Source organism: Oryzias latipes, chromosome 4, assembly GCF_002234675.1.
Source record: "Oryzias latipes chromosome 4, ASM223467v1".
NCBI lineage: Eukaryota > Metazoa > Chordata > Actinopteri > Beloniformes > Adrianichthyidae > Oryzias > Oryzias latipes.
The window spans coordinates 16410832-16428635 of NC_019862.2; the positions used below are offsets into that span (position 1 = coordinate 16410832).

Below are 17804 nucleotides of genomic sequence, written 5' to 3' on the forward strand. Positions count from 1 at the left end.
AAAAACAGAGTCTTTTGTGAGAAGAGTTGAGAGGGCTTTGGGCAACGTTGGACTTCCTCAATGGAACCTTTGTCGTCAATCTGCTGTGTTTTAATTGGCTGGATGCAGGAGCTGATACTTCCTGTTTCCATGTTGTTGGAAGTGACCACTCCCTGTGACAGAACCTGTTGAGCGTGTGTTGACGTATTAGGTCTGTGTATATGGAAATATTCCAGACTTTAAAGAACGTTTTGAATGTGCAGGGTTGTTCTGTTGTTGTTTGGAACTCTAACCGAGGAGTTCAGGCAGATTGGAGGTCCAGGGGTGGGTTAACAGGATGAACTTAAACACTCACACTGAAGAAAATTGTGTTTTTGGTGTTTTTAAAGTGTTCTTGTGGTATTTTTCTTATGATGGAAACTGTAAATGAATCACTTGACACCTATTGATGCAAATATTCATCCAACAGCTTCTGCTCCAAACTTACCATAATTTAGCATCTACATAAAAGTGAAAGCAAAAGTGAACTTTTTTTCCATAGCTGCAAATAAATTCAGGTCTCATTGGGTTAAGAAAATTTAGCATAAAATTGCACTTCTGGGGATTTTTTCATTCAAACGATGTGATTCAGGAGCAGATGAAAAAAATGCTGTTTGAAAAAGAGCTTAATTGTGACATAGAAAATCATTCGGACAAGCCTCAAGCTCCCTGCTCCACTCCGATTCACATCAACTTGTAGACCACCATCCATGTACGTCTTTGTTTTCTTTGTCTGAGGTGGTATCTGCCTCAAAACTCTGTATTTTTGGATAGCTCCCCATTTTTGTTGCTCTGCTAATGTTAGGCTGGGGGTGTGAGGGTCTGTCAGCCAAATGGAGAGCTCTTAGTAGCAGGGAGGGGAAGGGGGCGGGGTTGCTCTGTGTCAACGGTCCCACCCACAACTTAGAAACTAATTCCGATTTTTTTTCTTCTTCTTAGAACAGCATCATCTTTGAAAGACCACTGATACATCAAAAGATGATTGGCATGGGTATTTAACCTCACAGTCTTTAGTGTTCTTGGGGTCAAAGGTTTTGATCCATAAGGCACATTTTAAAGGCTTTTGCTGAAGAAGAGGTTAACCCCTTTTCTAAACACGAAGCTTTAGCTCTCATGCTGCCTCTTTAACTGTTTACATAATGAACAAGATTCCAGCGGATTCTGAAGCGGAGAAGATATGCAACACTTCACAGAAGTGAAGGGGTTACGCAATCAGCAATCAGCTGATTCTGTCGCAAATAAAAGCTGATATGAAAGTCGATACGAAAAGCTGCTTTCCTCCGTGTCAAAATCAGCTGATTCACATTGATCACGTAAATGGTTGTGGTATGTCATGGAGTGGGTGTTATTTACCACGTCACCAGCAACATCTATAGTGTCAAAGGGTTAAGGAAGAGTAGGGTTAACTGTTTTTCTGTGTGGATATTCTACCGTGTTCTTTGTAAAAGTACCAGATGCTAATCATATTCCTATGAAATCAGTCTCCAGTGCAGAAATGGCTACATTTTAGGGTGAATGTTAGTGCAGTACTTAAAATTTCCACATCACTGCAAGATGGGTCATTGAGGAGAAATAAGTATCATGTTTACGCTCATAGCTGATTTCTGATTGTGGTAGCTTCTTCCACTGGTATGAGGCCTTTTTAAAAAACTGCATCAAGAATTTTCTGATAAAAGGGAATTTAGTTGTTTGTAAAATGACTTCTTCAACCTAATAGGGAGTAAAAAAAAGAGTCTCTGACCAAATACCAATACTATCTGACCAAATGTCTACAGTATCGAGTTTCTGCTAAATAGAAAACAGTGAGCATTCACAAGGTTTTGTTAGTTCCTACCCAATGCATTAAACCTCCATTTTTTTTTTGGTTGTCTTTAGCCCGTGTAGCATCTGAGCCATGTATGCCTTGTGTTCACCCCTGGCCCTAGAATGAACTGCTAAGAAAAAGGTTAAATGAAGGCGTCATAACTCTCCCACTATGATTACGATCCAATTAACCTTAACCCTAGCTTTCTGTGAAAAGATGGAATACTGTGGACGTCTCGTGCAGCTCAAACAAACTTGCTCAGTTTAAGCAGACGCCCTCATCTTTTGCTCCATCTCATTTCCACTCCATCATCCACCTGCACGCTCTGATTACGCCTTGTCCTTAAATGAGAGTTCAGGCGCTGCCCCGCCTCTGATGAGCTGCACTTAATGGATGCTTACAGGAGGTGATGAAACCAGTGCTTAGAGCTCCATTATCAGCGCCGCACACACATCCACAGCTCCGCTCCCCCGCGAGCGTGCTGACCGAACGGCAACAAAAACACAATTTCATTTGGGTTGACTGTCTGCAGGGGCTCCTGATGCTCCTGCTGGCGGCTGGAGTGACGAGGTGAGACTGTGGTTAAAACACACGGATATGTGAAAGTGAAAACTCAGCTTGACAAAAAGGGAAAGTCTTGATTTGAGTCAAGTGTTACATTAAACCAGTTTAAGGTACATTGCTTTGTATTCTTTTGATTATTTCAGAACTTATAAAGTTTTTTTTCATAGTATGTTCTTTGTTTTGACCAAATGTTTGGTTTATTGATTCTTCAAAGTTAGGATTCACTGCTTCTCTTTAGTCTATGTTGCGTTTAAAAAAAAAACACCTTTTTAGTTTTGGTATTTGCTACAACAGACATGGGAATAGATAAATGGGAAGATATCTCAAGTAAAGCTCTAGGGTCACATGAAAAATCAACATTTGAGGATTTAAAACTATTGAAGTGTTTAACTATATGCCTACTTTAAATTTACCACAAGTGGCATCCAAACTTTTGCAGATTTTTGAAGTTAGGTCACAATTTATTCAGACTTTTTAGCTTTAATCCATCTTTCTTTTTCTTTTATAATTTCCCAACTTTTTTTTCTCATGTATGCCAAATAACCTTTTATCATGAAAATGTTGCTTTACTTCTCCAGCTTTAACATTTGTTTGTGGATGGAATCTGTCTGTTATAGGACTCTTTGTGCTTCAGTCAAACCTGTCAGATCTGGGTTTTTTTTAACCCGTATGCCTGAAATCTTTAAGCTTCAGAGAATTTGTTGCAATCCAGAAAATCTAATGTGGGATGAGGAATGTGTGCAACTCAAGCCCAGATCCTGTATGTCTTTGAAGATTCTCAGTCAACCAAAGTCATGGTATCGCAGCATTCTGTTCTTCAGAAAAACTTCTTCCTTTAAAATTCAGATGCCCAGGTCTTGTAATTCTGCAATTGAAGGCATCATCTCAGGATTGTGATTACTGTGTTTTTTTTTCTCTAAGTTACGTCAAATAAATCAATTGTTTTGATTTGAAAATGTTTTTATACTGGAAGTAAATTTTTTTTTCAAAACTAGATTGATTGTAATAAAGGGTAAATCTTCACTAATTCTGCACAATAAATCATAAATTTATTGTTATTGCGATATCAATAACAATAATAATAATTTTTGCCAAAAGTTGGCAAAAATTGCGATAAAGGGTAACCTTAAATGTGCTAAAACAATCTTATAGTAGCTTGACATATTTAACGAATCAAATAAATCCCTCTCTGCATTTGACCAATCGGATGGACCACTTTGAGGTTAGATGCTTTGCCTCCTCTGTAGACGAGGGTTGGAGTGTAATGTAAGTTAGGTTGACTTCTATTTAAATTAAACTGTTGCAGTGAAATGGAAATGATGTATTTAGATGTTTTGCCATTTGTTCATGTATTGCAAGTTATATCGTCATTGCAATATTGACCACCAATATCAGAAATTGCGAGTTTTCCTCATATCGTGCAGCCCTAATCCTCACTTTTTAGCTCTTCTTCTACATCATGCCAGGTCTCCATCTTCTTTTTAATCCTTTTTGAGTGTTTGCAGTAGAGGACATTTATTAAAGATTATTTACGCTTATTCAAGCAGCTGCAATCTCCCAACATCTCTATATTTCTCACTCATACAGACGCCTGTTTATTTTAGTTATTTTGCAGAATATTTTTTGGTTGAACACCTCTCTGGCATTTACCTTTGTACCTGTTTTCCCATGAGACTTGAGGATATTTTTTTTGTGAGTGTATTTCTGAACCCCAAACACAGGATGAAGAAACTGAAAAGCATGCATTATTTAACCATCAACTTTTCTGAAGGGGATGGTGGGTTTTGGGTTTACAGACAAAGCCACAGCACAGATGCCCATCTCTTAAATTCCTAAGGTAAACACTACTTTCCCAGAGGTCGAAGCATACATATTTGACATTACAGCAGTGTAGGAGAAAGATATAAGAGTGATGAAAAAAAAAGGGGAAAGGCTAAATTGATGGAGGGAAAGATAAAAGATTATTTTTCAAGCGTGCAGTTCAAACAGGTATTTGAGGTTTTCCCTACTTCCAGAGGAGCTACTGGTGAGACATCTTGCCCTGTTGGGTTACATAAAGCTCACGAATGTAGATCAGCAGATGAAGTCCCTGTGGCAGCTGCAAGGAATTGTTAGTGTGTGAACTTTGCGTTTTAAGATTTCAGGAGCCTGAATTGGAGTGTTTGAGGAACTGCCTGGCCAGGATTTAACGAGCCCTAAACTCTGACTCCAGCTCCACCTGTGCATAAATGTGCTTGAACATTTTTTACAGCCTTTTTACAGAGGCTGCTCACACAATTGTTTCCTCAAGATGACTCTTTTAAGTCAGTGTCAACTCATCAAATGCTCTGTACGCTCATTTCGGGTGCCTTATTACAAAATAACTTGATAATTAAAAAGTCAGGAAAAAATGTTTTTAGCTCACTCTGCTTGGACAACAAACTAAATAACTAGAATTGTAATAATAATAAATTGCTTCTGATTGCTGAAAGCATTATTTTGGCATGTCAAAATAATGAAGGGTTATCGTTGTGAGCCAAAGCTAATGAAGCCAGTTACATCGCCACCTATTGGCCAATAAAATTGCAGTTATTTGAGACCAATTATCACCTCAATTGGAACCACCCATCCATCCATTTTCAGAACTCGCTGATTCCCTTTTGGGGTGACAGGGCTGCTGGAGCCAACCCAACGACTGTTGGGCAAAGGTGGGGTACAGCATGAACAGTCTGCCAGTCTGTTGCAGGCTACACACTTATATATGCAATCACATGCACACCTGGGGCAATTTGGAGTCACCAACTGACCTACGAAGAATGTTTTTGGACTGTGGGAGGAAGCCGGAGTGCCCAGAGAAAACCAGCAAATGCACTAGAAGAACACGCAAACTCCACTCAGAAAGATTCCAGCCTGGATTTGAACCAGAGCCTTCTCACTGACTACACCACATAAAGACTTGCTGGATGGCAAAGTTTATTGCCACATCAACCTGATTTGTATTGGACATATGTATAAAATAGTCAGTATGGTATTCCTCCAATTGAGTAGCAATTTTGGATTGGTGGTAGTTAAATAAGAGGAGAGGCACATTGTATGAAATATTTTTTAAAGTATATTTAAAATAGACATAATATAAACTACAAGAATATAAACAACAAATTAAAAATTGAATCTTAGTTTAATGGACGGAGCTTAACTGTTGCTTATTTTCCCATAAGAGAAAACAAATACAGCAATCAGGGGATACATTGGAGCATCCACCTTGGTAAACCCTCTAAAAGTCAAGACCAAGTGGTGCTAGAAAGCTAATTTTTTTATGTTATACCACATTGACTGAACAGGACTGAGTAACCTGGATTTCCAAATAGGAAATACCCACAGGCTTCAAGAAGCCAAAATCCCATTGACTTCTATTAAAAAACATACAGTTATTACTCAGTGCATTTGTTAGACTAAACATTCTTGCTCTGCTACCTGTTTTTAGCATGTTCTTGTTAATTCTATATTTTTTCATGATATTTTTCTGTAATGCGTTAATCAAATTATAAACTGGCCAATTAGATGCCTCAATAAAAGTATATGGTGGGCGTATTGTGAAAAAATGGCTACTGAATTGATTTCCTTTGGTTGGAGCCGAAAGTAATCAGCGATTGTGTGTTACTTTGATTCAGAAATTTTAGGTTCTAATGGTAAAAGAGAAAAACTCAGTAAGGTCAGATTTGAACACCTTGAACACAAGTGCATCACACTCCGCAAGTTAAACATGGAATGCAGCAATGCTGCAGAAAGGAGGCAGGCATAATTAGTTGCAGTTCAAAGAAACCCACCACCACAATGACATTTGGCAAAGCTGAAGAGGCAATGAAAGTATTTAAGTACTGTATCCAGGACTTGCCTCCTGAAGCATGCAGCTCAGAGTTTAAAGGACAAAACTGGTATGTCTTGTTTTTTGTTTTTTTTTAATTTACAGGAACAAGAAGCATCTTCAAAAGCCTGAGCATACCTTTTACTCAGGAATCAGCAGAGGCATGACTGTTACTGTAAGTGAGGAAGAAGGAAAAGTGCAAGTGTGTCTGTGATACAATCAAGCTAGATTACAGCACTTGATCTTCCACACCCACAATGAATGACTGCAATCAGGGAGATTGAATACCATCTCCCTGAAAACCAACTCTTTAACTCTTGTGACTGTCAGTCAGGGTCAAAGAGTTGGGTGCATATCCCAGTTTACCGTCTACATTTCGATCAACACACCCTTTAAAAACATCTAATTTTTCCCTCCAAAAAATCCAATTTATGAAAAAAAATCTAACACAGCCAAAGCTTCAATTTTGGGGAAATAGATAAAGTAGAAGAAGCTATGAGTTGTCAGATAGAGGAGTATTTAATAAAATCGCATGTTGCTGTCAAATACGCTCAGGAGGGTGGGAAGCCTATTACATTATGGGATTACTGTACAGTGATCTCCAGTATTTTCAGTGAGCCACAGTGTCAGCTGCTCAGACCCAACTCGACTGCTGCAAAGGAGCAGCAGTTCACACGGACTCTTGCTGAAACATTACTCAGACAGACTGAGATGAGCTGCAGTTGTAGTTATCGCGAAATAGATTCAGATACTTACAGCCCAGCCAGACTAATGTAGAGCTGTAACGCTGTGGAGCCACAGCTTCCAGCTTTCACAGGCTCAGAGAGCAGCTACACTGCCAGAAATCTCCCCCTTTGTGGAATAAGTAACGATCAGGACTGTATTGCAAGACGCATAAACTTATTTGGGTCAGAAAAAGAAATTCTTTTAGGATGGTTAATAGAAGATAATAGTTTTTGTCCAACATTTTTTTTAAAACAATTCAAAAGGTAAATTATTTACCCAGCTAATTAACCCTCTAAAAATGTATGCTGTGTTTGGACTTGGCAGACCCTTATTCATCTTTCGGCCCCTGCAGCCCCAGAGGTTGCTGAAAAGCTGCCATTATCTCCCTATTCTCCCCGGTAACTAAAATCCACAGACACGTTCCATGTCAGCCAATCAGATAACAGATAGCCGCTGATTTGGAATCAGCACTGTATCTCTCATCCTGCTGCTGGAGAGCATTTAACTTGAAAGATAACCACCGAGTATCAGTCAACACAAGGGGCAGGGGGATGTGCGTGTGTGTGTGTGCAAAAACCAAAATGAATAAGTTAATTTAAAAGATGGAGGAATAAATTAATAGAGGGAGGAGAAGAGCAAGTAATTAGTTGAAGGCAGGAAGAGTTGACACAAATAGAAAGCCTGGGCTGAGAAGAAAGGAGGGGGTCGTGAGAGGAGAAAATCAGAAACTGTCTTTCAGCTCCCATCCCTCCTGTTAGGTAGAAGGAGGCCTGATTAAGATATGCTATTGGGGGACAAAGAGGAAACGCCAGAACAGCATTCCAGGACCTTTGCTTTCTGCCATGTCTGCCTCTGTACGAGTTGCTAAAATCAGATATTTGTATGAATGATTATCAGTGGAACTGAGAGGAACCCCCCCCCCCCCGTTTTTGGAGTAAACGCAGAGGGATAGAAGGAAGGAGTTAAGAGGGGAGAACGATGAGGAGGCAGCAGGAATGGCTGAGAAGTGAGACAGCACCGAATGAGTGGCTATATTTGGCATCTTAAATGAGGGTTTGGGTAGTGCCAACACTCTGACTCTTCTTTGCTTTGCAGACACTAATGAAACCTGCCCGGGCTCAGGCAGCACTGCACAGTGAATTAGTTTCCAAGCTCCTGTGATTGGTTCTTATACCGCTCATTTGCCATGAAGAAAAGATGTTTCTGCTCAAATGAGCCAACTTGTAGGTCACTTTAATTGTAATTTCTAATAAATGTTGCAGGTTTTGTTTCAGTGCGGACAGCGTACAAAAGAATGTTGATGCATAGTTCACTTTTGGCCTTCGTTTCGGACCAGAAGACCGCAAAACCTGACCATTGCTGCAGAAGCAAGAGCATGCAGCCAGCAGTTTGTTATATTAGATTTCCTGCAGATACAGTGAGCATTTTAGGATAATTCAGTTGTCGTTTGGGTTGAACAGCCTTCTGTGCAGATGTAAAGAAGGACACACATGCAGATAGAAACCTACAGCAAACAATCTTGAGAAAGAAAAACAAAACCATGTCATTGTGTTTGTTCTTTTCTCCCTTTCTTGTTGGCAGTGGTTTGCCACACTTTGCATGACAATAATATACAGAATTATATTTTAAGCAACTTTTGTTTATCTTTCAATTAATAAACTAAGCAATGTACACACTTGGCACGTGACTTGTGCTCAAGAACGGGCTAAATGCGAGTTCTTGAATGCACATTTAGCGCATATTTTTCACACTGGACCAGCAGGGAAGGGCTTCTTCTTGCAATATTCATGCAAAAATTTGAAGTGGTGGATCTCTCGCTTCAGGCTTTTTCTTTCACAGCTCTATTCCAACATATGAAAGACTTGGTGTGACTCATATAATTCTGACTGGGCACAAACTGCAAACATTAATTTATCCTTCATGATCAATTTTCAGCAGTTGGCATTAAAAGGGACACCATCTGTACCTCACTACGAGTCCATCCGAGCCCCTGATTAGTCAAAGTTTAACCTGGTTTACCTTTCAGTTCATATTGAATGGCCCAAAAATGGTCGTAAAAACGTACGTAGCAATGCACGAACACATTTGCATGGAGATTTCATCGGAGGTGTCTGCCTAAATGCGCGTTGGGGAGGGCGGTATGAATATTTTCTTGCTAAAAAGGACAGCAGAGCTGTTTCTTGTTTTCTATAGGAATCAGTGTGTGCAGTTTATTTTACTATTTTAAATAAACTTTATCTTTTATTTTGTATAGACAAAATGTGGCTGTAAAGATTTTGTTTGTTCCTGCTTGTTGGTATTTGTACACAAGCTTTTTTCCATAAAGCCATTTCATAGAAAAGCGTAGCGAGGAACTGTCGTTAACCAGTTTCACTTGAAGCTGTAGAGCAACTCATAACCTCAGACTTTATGCTTGTTTAAAAATCCTCCCTGGCCATATGTGCTTCTGTGTGATAAGAAAATGCTTGATTCTCCGCATGAACAGTAAGACGATTAACAGACATGAAGTAACTGGTTTTGGTTAGATTTGTATTGCCAGAACAGGCCTGGCCTATCACCTGACACTGCTGCACTTAGACCCAAAATGAGCAACACACGAGTGTCATGACAAATGACATATAATTGATTCTAGTGTAAAGATGTATGACGACATTGCCTCACAATAGCATGACACAGTGTCTTCCATTTGTATGTTCAGCACTTAACTTTGACAATTATTCTCCTCTCAACTCTACTTCAAGGCTTATCTCACCAAATACTGTGCATTTTCCCTTATGTCTGCATGCATCATTTATGCATCTGGTTGCATTATATCATCAATACTTTTGAGCTCACATTTTTAGGATTTAGCTGATGCAAGCATTTAGTTTAGCCCCCTGCTAACAGTTTGACTCAGCAGTTTTATGGCTACACATGTTGTTCATCCGGGATATTTGGACATTGACAAACACATTTGTAAGAACTGGAACTTCAGTACATTTTAAAGTAAACAGTAATTTAAATGTTTACGGGATTGAGCTTAGTGTTGTAAATAAAATAATAGTTTTAATTAAATTCAAATCTGCAATTCATTTATTGTTTTCTTTAAATCCATATTGTTGGGAACTAAAACCTATTATTAGAGTATTATAACAATACTGCAGTCAAAGTCGACACATGCAATGCCAGCTTGGATTGTGGCACAAACACAATCCACCGGAGACCCACTGTCGCTTTGTTTTTCTATGTCGTGATGTGGACACTCTGCATTGTCCTTTCACACTAAGCCTCTTCACATCCCCCACCCCAACAAGACTCCATGGCCTCAACCCAGAGCCCCAGATTTATCCCTGACATATTCAGATGGGAATCACCTGTCTTAAAAAAAGGAAAACAAAAAATAAGTTGTAGTAAAAATACAATCCAACTCCAGGAACAAGACTCTTTACCTCATTTTCTCCATTTCTGATGTGTGTTTAATTGAAGGTTATTCACTGTAATTGGATAAATCAGCTAAAATGTTCGTGCCAAACTAGTCCTCTGAATTGCTCTAAATTGTTCTTTGGTCTTTAACATGCCAACGTGCTCTGATGTTTTTACATATTAACACATTTGTGCATATGAATCTTGTTTTTTGACATTTACAATACCTCTTTCAATCAGCTTTTTCTGTGCGATAATGCAATCAGAAGGATAGTAAAGGAAATACATAAATCTTATTAGCTTTTAGGCTGTTTTCATCTCAAATCTTTCTGTTTGTCAGTGGTTCTTTTTTGCTTACATATGCATGAATCTTTTCATCCAGGAAAAGTGAGATGATTGAGAGTCAAAGCCATAGTTACAAAATAAGGTATAGATACATTTATGAAGTTATACTGATTGCCTTGCAAGTTTGTCATGTTTCTCTGACTTCTCTTTTTGCTTGTCTCACAGTCTTCATCTTTTAGCAATGTTTTTTTCTTCCTAATATTGTTTGTGAATAGGGTTATCACTTGAAACTGTTCTTCAGCGCAGCTGGATTTTAAATGACTGATCAGAAAGACGGTTTTCTGTGTATCCAAATACAGGAGCTTGTTAAATTAGAACTGCCCATGGAGAATTCAGGTTATGCTTCCGAGGTGTAGCCAAAAGTGAAATTACAAGAAGTCATGTCAACAATCCAGTAATCCTCAGAACGGTCTGATATTGTTCTATTGCCTGGTTGGGTTGTTGTTGTGGCTTGGAGTTGGTAGGACTTGTTATTTTGGTTTATTGTTGTGTATTTTGCTCATTGGTGTTGTGTATTATTGTAATATTAATTTATCTAATGGTTTTTTAGCCCCCAAAATATATATTTCCCAAAGTAAAAATAATCAGCTTATACTGTAGAAAAAAAGTATAGTTGTTGGAGAAAGTGGGATTGGGAGCCGTTCTGTTGGGTAAACATGACAAACAGAAGGGAGACTAGGAGAGAGTTTCTACATTCTGACATAGATATGATTCATTAACCCTTTAACACCAGATCTTAACCCTTCCAAACTATTTATCCTCTCTGTCCCGAATGTGACAAAGATTGTGCCCTCTGTCCTTCAAGAACAGTTTAACTGGAGAGTCCTGCAAGAGGACCTGGCTACAGACCTAAGTGTCCACAACCAGAAGTCCTCAACCAGAACTGGAAGTCCCCCCCAAATTGCTTAAAAAAACAACACTATTTTAACTGATAACCCCAACAGTTATGGTTTTTCCCGCCTTAAGGTTTACTATCGTTTTTTCCCCCCAGAATTCACAACTCTTTTGGGTTAGGGTAAGTTGTTTAATTTTTACTTCCGGCAGTGGATGTCAGGCACAATCTTGTCTGCAGCCAGGTCCATCTGGAGTCCTGACCTGATGTTGTGGCTCCTCTGTGCTGTACTATCCTTGTGGAGAGGAATCGTTTAGTTTTTCCCAATGTATAGATCTGAGCACTCCACACACACACACACCCACACACACACACACACACACACACACACACACACACACACACACACACACACCCACACACACACACCCAATGAACTGCTAACAAGTGCGTCCACGTCTGAGCCACAACCAAGTAATAGGACATTAGCCAAGCAAGTTTTCTGCCACAACTCGGAAGTGGTCAGCACATAAATAGTCTGAATCTCCCATCAGCACTGAGGAAGCTCTGGGATGAGCAGCAAAGCATTTTCTACATGAACCTTTTAAAGTACGGCAGCCACGAAGAACAGATTCTCCATAAATACAGTCCAGAATCAAAGTGCTTTGGATTTTCCTAATCTTGCCTTTTGATTTATTCTATTTGTGTGCATTTGTTGCAAAACAGCAGTGGTGAGATGGTTACAAAACTCTAGAGAAAATGCGTTTTAGGATGTGAGTGTCCTTTAGCATGTGTAAGCAAAATGTTTTTTCTTTTTTCTTCTTCTGGTTTTCATTGTTAAAAAAACATCACCAGCACATAGACAGTACTGTAATTCTAGATTGAATTGATGTTTCAGTTTTGTATCATTTCTTTATTGAAGGTTTTTTTTTTTATCCCACAACGTAAAAATAATCATCTTACACTGATAGAAAAAATAAGTAATATTGTTTGAGAAGGTCAAACAGTTGAGATTATGTTTGCATCACGTGATTGTGTTGTGTTTAGTATTATTCTTGATGACTTATAATTTTAGTGTACGCTGCCATGTAATGGGATAAATGGTAGACCTGAGGCCTGGCCAATTATAATCGCCCCTTTTATCACTGTTTTATTTAGCTTTGCTGCTACATAATAGCAAACGATGGCAAACGGAAATGTTGGACTGAAGGCAACATGTCAGACATGAGACAGTCTCTGGAGAAGTTGACTTTTGACATGCAGCTTTCTGTGTTGAACATGGGGGTGTATGGGAAGACGATAAGCTGACAGGCAGAAAGAGCTCTCCTTTGATGGGATTAGTACAGTGACAAACAGGGACTAGTGCTTTAGATTGATTAGAGTGTAATCCTGGTGGGTAATCATGCCTCCTGATGTGACATGTGGGGCTGGTATTTTCTCCAGCACCCTTGATTTCTGTCATTCATATGTTATCCCCCCCCAAATGAGCTTCATTCACACATTTTCAGTGAGAATTGCATTTCTGTTTTGTCATTTCCAGATTTTATTTTATCTTTCTGTTGTTAATAATTTGGAAAAGAAAGAAAAAGAGTCACTAATTAGTTAGCAATTTCCTTATAAACAGTAGCGGTCCTTGCTCCCTGACTTTATCTGATGGTTTCTAAATCGATGTGTCAGACAATTTGCAACACAAGCCCATCTGTAAAAATGTGTCAGCAATCATAGCTTGGAAAAGAGCTGGCACTTTTTTTTCAAAGACACCTGGCAGGCAATCAGAAGAGCGTCCACCTTCATTTTTTCCAGTACAAATCATGTTGCCTCTCCAAGTAAAAATTATGCTTTGTGTCATTTTTACTCATTTGCACAATCAGATGCTTCAGTTTCCATGGATATGTGCTATTTTTCATTAACACCAACACTTCCTGTCTGTAAACTACCTGGACTTGTTCGGGTAATTCATGAGGTCACCAGGATTTTTTTCCTATTTGTAAGGAAAGAAGTGAAGGTTTAAACATAAAAAAATACACATTATTGCTTACTTTTCGATATTATCACTTCCAAAACTGAATATACGGATGTCTCTTTAATTTGGTGTCAAATGGATGGAAGTGTAGTTGAAATCAAAATGGAAAATAAAAACTTATTACATCTAGTTATATGGTGCTGTTTTGATCTACTTTAAAAGGTCAAATGTGTATTTCACCTCCAAATTCATTGAATAAATAAGCAGCTGTGGTGCCTTTGTTTACTTTTGTTTAGGAGATTACTGCACAGATACTAAATTTTATTGATTTTTGGTACACACGTTAAGACTTTTTACTAAATTGTAAATGGTCAGATTACAGTAAAACAATTGTGGGGATTTATAGAAAAGCCAAGTGTAGAATTATTTTCATGTCAGCTCGTTTATAGAGATTCTATGGCTTGTCTCTAATAACGAGTAAAGCTCTGGCTGATACGATGCAAAATGACTCCATTAATGTAATTACCAGTCACATATTGTGTTGGCCTGCCAGGAAAGTGTCCCAAATTGATGTTACAAACGAGCAGCAGGAATTGTAAATATTTGCATTTCTTTCAAATGAATCTTTTTTCTGACAGACATTTTGCATCATTGAGCAATAGGGAATTTCTTTCTCCAGAGTTTGTCTTCACTCGTGCAGCTCAGCTCAGATCTCCTCCTCAGTTGAGTTTTAGATTACTGCAATATAGACTCAGGGCTTTGTCGGACAAAATAAACCTCTTGAAGATTAGATTGAGACTTCCTAATATTTGAATTTAAATAAACTTAGAGAGTATTTAATATTTAAAATCTTTACAAAGCATGGAAAAAACTGGGGGGCATAATGCCTGCAATGCTTTTGGAACGTATGTTTTTTTTGGGCCAACATTTCCTATGCAACCCTAGCAAAAAAGTTCAAGAAAGAAACATCCTGACTTCTTTATTTCAGAAAATTTAACAAAAAAACAAAAAATACTTAATTAGACTTTTTTTTTTTTACTTAGACATCTCAACATTGTGGTTTTTCTTGTCTCCCACCCTTTTCTGCAGCACATTTGATCAGTATCAAACCATTTTAAATGTGTGGTCACACAAAATTGTGTCTATTTTTCCAGGCCTCATCACACATGTTAAAGGGGGAACACCATGCATTAGAGGCACTGCTGGTACGGAATGGAGGGCAACGATAGTTGTTTACTGAGGCATAACCATGATGGAGAAGAAAGCTGTAAGCGCTGAAGAGTCTCCATGTGATAGCCTGGAGTATGGAAACTCTCCTGCATCCCAGGAAAAGAGGAAGGCCATGTATGATGGTTTCATCTACTAAATTCACTATCCGAATAATTTTAGCCTAATAGATTCTCTATTCCTATTTCTCTATTTATAATCTATTCCTAATAGATAATAAATTCTCACAGGAGAATAAAATGGTAAAAAATATGAAAACTTGCTCCTTTTTTTTTAAGAATAAACGTGTTAATGGTGTTATATTTTCTGCTTTTCCCCCATCTTATATATAAGAAGCATTAACTTATCACAAAGTAATTTGAGAAAATAAAGTCATAAAGATGACAATGAAAGTAGAATGTAGCAATCAAAACAGCTCCTAAGCAATTCTTGTCCACTTTGTGTCCACATACTGACACATTTATTAGAGCCAGTACCTCTATCACACTGTTTTTTTATTTCCCCTACTAGCTATCATATGTTTTATCTTTCCATTTGCTAAGGAATTGTGTGGCATCAGTGCAGCTCTCGTCGCCACATCTCATCCTGGGAGACAAAGTGAGAACAGTGGAGGAAATCAATCATGAGAGAATAATAGAGACACAAGACAGGAGATGATGCCTGCTGTTGCATCCAGGAAAGATGAGGCCGATGCAGGTATTAATGTCTCGTAAACAACCCAATGGATTGGCATGTTGACATATGGAAACACTTTAAGCTTCGAACTGGTGACGGTATGGGCCCATATGTTTTAATCCGAAGCTAAAGGCAAAGCTGTAGATTAGATTGTTTTTTGTAGGCGTTTTTTTATATTTGTGTGTAAAAACAACTGTAAAGAAGTTGCATTTATGACATACATCTCCGCTTTCAGACGTTCCACTTGTCCGTGTGAGTTTTTTATTGAATCTTTACTCCCCCATGTTCAGACGGCCTGACCTCAGACTCAGAGTTCACTTTGAGCCATCAGCCCTGGACCATCTGTTCTCTTGTAGCCTCTCAGTGGTTTAAATAGCAATTTCATGGGTCTGCGAACAGATTAAGGATTTGATTTTCAATAGTTAGAAACCACAGTACTTGTTACAAAATGTAGTTTCTTATATCAGTAGCTGCAGTTACATGGACAAAAGTAATCAGAATAAATGCCTGATTAGTATAAAAATTCATCATGTAAACATGTAGTTCGGAATACTATGCCCCTATCAGACTCATTCGGATCAAAATTTCCTTCAGATCGAGATTGGTGGGTTATGCCGAATGTTGTTCAAATCGTAAACATATTATATGTTATATATATTATACTGATCGTGGGTCACTACTGCTTTGGCTTTACAGTTTTTCTCAGTCGCTTTAGTACAATACTCAGATGAGAATTGAAGTTTGCAAATACATGTGTGCATTTCTCAAAACAATTTGTACAAACAGAAAAACACTATGGATTTCTTGCAAAAGCCTGTAACTTGCTCTTAATCTTTAGTTCATCTCTCAAAACTAAGTCTTTAAGTCATTGAACATGTCAGTGCCATCAGAATGTCAAGTCCTTGTGTCATTGTCTACGAACAAGACAGTCAAATTACTTAGTCATGTTGTCAATATAACTGTGTACTTTAGAGGGAGGTTCTGATGTAAACTATGGCTAAAGTTTTGATGAAAGTTATTGTAAAATGTAAGTTACACCTTTTTTGTTTGATTGCAAGAGACTGGACAAGATTCACATTTACACTTTTATTGTTCATATTGTAAATTTGTTGACAGGCCATGTCATACCAACATAGAAAAAACCCACTGCAAACAGTAACACAAAGGGAAAAAAAGATTGGACAATATTCTGTACAACAGTACAGGCAGCGCAGTAGGAATTGGTCTTCCTACACCTCTTGTCGTTCCTGTATGTTAAGCCACAAATTCTCATCCACATCACAGCGAATATCCTCTCTTGCAATGCAGCGAAATATGTTTGTCACATTATGACAACTTGGTCAACCATTTGCAGTTAATGACTTATACGATGAACTAATGACTAGGTGTTTTGAGGAGTAAGACTATTGCACAGTGAACTACATAATACATTTTGATCAACATGACATAAACAATTGATAATGTAGCAAAGAGCAGAGAATTGTACATAATCATTTGCATGGATGTACCAAAGCAATTGCAACTTGTTCAAAGAAGTGAGAAACTGCTTATATGATGTGCACAAGTGACATCATGATGTGAAGATTAAACAAATAGTTTTGGGAATTTCATTCTGATCTGAGAATTGTATTAAAGCGACTGAGAAAAACTGTAATGTTACGCATAGACGGTGTGGCGCTCCAGAGAAGGCTTTTGAGCGCGAACAGGACCGGGCGGCTGCTCCGCTTGAGCAAACCATCTCTCTGAGTAGAGCAGCCGAACTCGTAGCTTTGTGAGTGAGCTATCGGACTCAGGAGAACCGTGTCTCCCGGGAGAACCGTGACTCCAAGCAGAGGAACGGCTTTGGGACGGTGTGTAAGCTGGCGGAGACGGCTTTTGAATGCGGAAATGCCGCTCCGCACAATTCTGAAAAACCATGTAAACAATCATGTGATTTTGTGTTTCCAGTCAAAATTTTGTTTCCAGAGAAAATAAAGGCTGATGTTAGTCCCACATATCTACGTGCAGCCAAGATGCTCATTGCAGCATTGACCGCATGGACTTTAGTTTAAGTACGTCCACGGCTAAATGTTGTTGGCCCGGGTCCGTTTGCCCAAGAATAAAGTTCTGGCTGCACATATTTAGAAAATTATGAGCAAACAGTCACTTAATAAAAATCACGACAATAATAAAATCACGTTTAGAAGATCATATCGCTATGCTGCAGCTTTGTTTACAACGCAACTTGCTATTTTTTCTTCTATGGCCGTTTCTGGTATTTTTGATAGTTCCGCGCATGTCAAAATAATTTATTCCGATCGAAAGTGTGGCGTATGTAACCGTTAGTTATAATGGGATAAAGTTTTTCTGGGCCCATGTACACAGTTCAATTCTAATCCGATCTTTGATCTGATCAAAGACATTT

General features: G+C 38.5%; 1 protein-coding gene across 4 annotated transcripts in view; it reads left to right on the top strand.

Moving 5' to 3' along the window:
- The window catches only part of kank4 (KN motif and ankyrin repeat domains 4), an 80724-nt gene that overhangs the window by 8154 nt on the left and 54766 nt on the right, over positions 1-17804 (top strand). The gene's annotated exons all lie outside the window — the stretch shown is intronic.